A 3,955-nucleotide genomic window follows, 5' to 3' on the forward strand; every position below is an offset into this window, starting at 1 on the left:
TATTCTATTTACGCAACTGTTAATCTGTTTAGAAATGCGATGTTGTTAATGACTTTCTGATTCTAATCGTGAATAAGCTTTATCTCTGTGGAACATTAGAACTCTGGATTTCTGTATTGTGATTTTACCAAGTTCTAATCTGTCCTTCTATATTCAGTGTAATTCACAAGTTGAATTATAATCAGTTTTCTAATCTTGCTTAAAGCTTTGTGAACCAGTTCTAAAATGCAATAACTGTTGTTTACAGAGTCTTTCTAAAATTGCTTAAGCTCTGTGAAGCTGTTCTAATCGCAATAGCTGTCCTTCACAGAGTTATTCTAAAATTGCTTAAGCTTTGTGAAGCAGTTCTAAATGCAATAATTGTTCTTCACAGAGTCTTTCTAATCTTGCAATAAGCTTTGTGAGGAAGTTCTAAACTTGATAACTATCTCTCACAAATGCTTTCTAATTTCGCTGCAATAGAATTCTGATTTTTGTTTTTGAAAGTTAAATTTTTAGAAAACCCAATTCACCCCCCCTCTTGGGTTGTGCCATATATAAACGGGACCCACAATCTGGTATCAGAGCTCTTGGCTCTTGACTTACCAAAGTTTAACTGCTTGAGAGAAAAGATCCCATGGCAGCCCCACTTCCTCTTACATCTTTAGAAGGTCAATCTATTTCTAGACCACCTCTGTTCAATGGCTCTAATTACTCTTATTGGAAAACCAGAATGGAAAACTTTATAAAATCAGTTGATATAAATTGCTGGAGGAATGTTATAACCGGTCCTCGTATTCCTATGAAAACTGTTGACAATGAAAGAGTTCCAAAAACAGAAGAAGAATATAATGATGCTGATTGGAATGACATATCTATAAATGCAAAAGCCATTAATATTCTTCACTATGCATTAGATCCAACAGAATATAACAAAGTTTCTGGATGTAAGTCTGCAACGGAAGTCTAGGAAAAACTTAGAGTTACTTATGAGGGTACTGATCGAGTGAAGGAATCCAGAATTAATATCCTTTGGAGAGAATATGAAATGTTTAGTATGAAAGAGGGAGAGACTATAGCTGAACTAAATTCCAGATTTACAAATATAGTTAACCCTTTGAGAACTCTTGGAAAGGAAATTTTAGAAGATGAGCTTGTTAAGAAAATCCTTAGAATTCTACCTAAAAAATGGGATTCTATAGGAACTGTAATGAACTATAAAGAAACTCCTGTAACGTATGATTATTTGATAGGAGCTCTTGTTTCAGAAGAGATGAAATCCTCTTTGACAGTAGAAGATAAGAAAAAGAAAGGACTGGCTTTGAAAGTAGTTTCTAGTGAAGAAAGTTCTTCTGATCTTGATAGTGATGATTTAGCACTTGTTGCTAAGAGATTCAAGAAGTTCTATAAAAAAGGTGGAAGGCCACAAAAAAGTTTATCAAAAAGAACTTTTCACCTAAAAATAGCAACTTGCCTAAGAAAGAACTTTCTGAAGTGGTTTGTTATGAGTGCAACAAGCCCGGCCATATCAAGCCTAATTGTCCTAAGCTGAAAAAGAAGTCAAAGAAAGAAAAGCTGAAGCAAGCATTTGTAGCTGCTTGGAGTGACTCAGACGATTCTAATTCTGAAAGTCAAAGTGACCAGGAGGAAACTGTGAATATTTGTCTAATGGCCACTATTGATTCTGACTCCAAGGAAATCAGAACTCTGACTTCAACACAGAAAGCTGAAAGTAGTGAAGCAAATGCAATAGGCCAAAAACATGATGAAAGCAATGTAAGTATCTCTGAACTTGAATCAGAAAGTGATCTTCTAGATACTTATAATAACCTTTGCACTGAATTTGAAAAGCTTGTTAGAAAGCATAAAGTTCTAAAGAAAGACATCAGAAAATTGAAAACTGAATGTAATCATTTGAAAGATGCTTTTTATCAAGAAGTTACATGCAAAGATCTTATTGTAGAGATTAAAGATCTTAAAGATTGCAATGACAAATTTTCTGAAAATCTAAAACACTTTGAAGAAAAATGTAAAAATCTGAATTCTGAAAATGAATCTTTGAAAACTGAGATTAGAATTCTAAAGTCAATTTCAGAATCGTTTTCTAAAGAAAAGACAAGTTCTAACTGTAATAGCATTTCTAAACAGAATCGTGTTTCTAATACGAAAAATGCTATTTCTAATGTTGCGACTTTAGAACATCAGAAGCAATTTGAAAAATCTGTTAGTCTCAACAAAAAGAAAAATCACAGTAAGTTGAATACACCTGTTACCACTAACCCTCCAGGACCCAATACGAGTTGGGTACCTAAATCTGCGTGATTTTTTCAGGTGTGCCTAAGGAGTGAGCTAAAAACAGAAATGTGGTACATGGACAGCGCTTGCTCTAGGCATATGACTGGTGATAGAAAGAAATTCACCAGATTAGAAAAGAAAAAGGGAGGTACAGTGAGTTTTGGAGATAAAGCTAAAGGTAAAATCGTTGGTATTGGTGTGGTAGGTTCTAATCCTTCAATAGAAGATGTATGCTTAGTAGAACGATTACATTATAACTTGTTAAGTGTTAGTCAGATTTGTGATAAAAATAGAAGAGTGATCTTTGAACCATCTTATTGTGAAGTTCAGAACATGCATGATAACAAAACTTTATTTGTTGGAAAAAGGTTTGGGAACATATACCTAGTTGATCTTTCTGATATGCATAACCTAGACATTTGCTTAGTTTCTGTTGACAATTCTAGTTGGTTATGGCATAGAAGACTTGGACATGCAAGCATGCACCTTATTTCTAAACTGTCTAAGAAGGACTTGGTTCGTGGTTTGCCCAAGCTAAAGTTTGAAAAAGATCACATTTGTGATGCTTGTCAATTGGGCAAACAAATTAGAACATCTTTCAAATCTAAGGGCATGGTTTCTACTTCTAGACCTTTAGAATTGCTACACCTTGATTTATTTGGACCTGTTACTCCTTCTAGTCTTGGAGGTAAATTTTATGCATTTGTTATTATTGATGATTACTCTAGATTCACTTGGACACTCTTCTTAGAAATAAGGATGAGTCATATAACATATTTGTTCATCTTTGCAAGAGAATACAGAATGAGAAAGGATACAACATCTCTGCGATTAGAAGTGACCATGGAAGAGAATTTGAAAATCAGAAATTCGATGCTTTTTGCAAAGAATCAGGAATCTTCCATAACTTCTCAGCACCTAGAACACCCCAGCAGAATGGAGTTGTGGAACGCAAGAATAGAACACTCCAGGAAATGGCCAGAACAATGCTGAGCGATTCTAATTTACCAAAGTATTTCTGGGCAGAAGCAGTTAACACTGCCTGTTATATTCTAAATAGGGCATTGGTAAGATCTAAACTGAAAAAGACTCCATATGAGCTATACAAAGGTAGAAAACCAAACATTGGTTATTTTCACATCTTTGGGTGTAAATGTTTTATTCTAGATAATAAGAAAAATCATCTTGCTAAATTTGATGCTAAATCTTATGAAGGAATTTTTCTAGGATATTCTAAAAATAGTAAAGCATATAGGGTGTTTAATAAGAAAACTCTAGTTGTAGAAGAATCTATCCATGTTGTGTTTGATGAATCTGATTCTACTTCTAGAATATTAGAAAATGATGATGATGTTGTAGATTTCAATCAAGAAAAGCAGAATGAACAATCAGAACAACTAGAACAGCCAGAAAATGAGCAGAATGTTGAAAATCAGGCTGAACCAGAAAATGAACATGAAGATCAGAACGCAACAGAAAGTCAAATGCCAGAAACAGAAAATGAGAATTCTGATTTACCAAAAGAGTGGTGATTCCACAAGTATCATCCTCAAGTGAATATCATTGACAACCCTTCAGAAAGGATGATGACTAGTGCTCAACTTAGAAGATATTTTGGTAATGTTGCTTTTGTTTCTCAATTAGAACCTAAAAATTTAGAAGATGCTCAAAATGATGAAAA

The 3,955-nt window shown here is 34.0% G+C and overlaps 1 pseudogene; it reads left to right on the forward strand.

Moving 5' to 3' along the window:
* Nucleotides 1-616: 616 nt before the first annotated feature.
* Nucleotides 617-2,320, forward strand: LOC149497735 (uncharacterized; annotated as a pseudogene).
* The last annotated feature ends 1,635 nt before the right edge of the window (nucleotides 2,321-3,955 follow it).

Source organism: Jatropha curcas, chromosome 3, assembly GCF_041381405.1.
Source record: "Jatropha curcas cultivar XTBG-Jc1 chromosome 3, XTBG_Jcur_1.0, whole genome shotgun sequence".
Classification (NCBI taxonomy): domain Eukaryota; kingdom Viridiplantae; phylum Streptophyta; class Magnoliopsida; order Malpighiales; family Euphorbiaceae; genus Jatropha; species Jatropha curcas.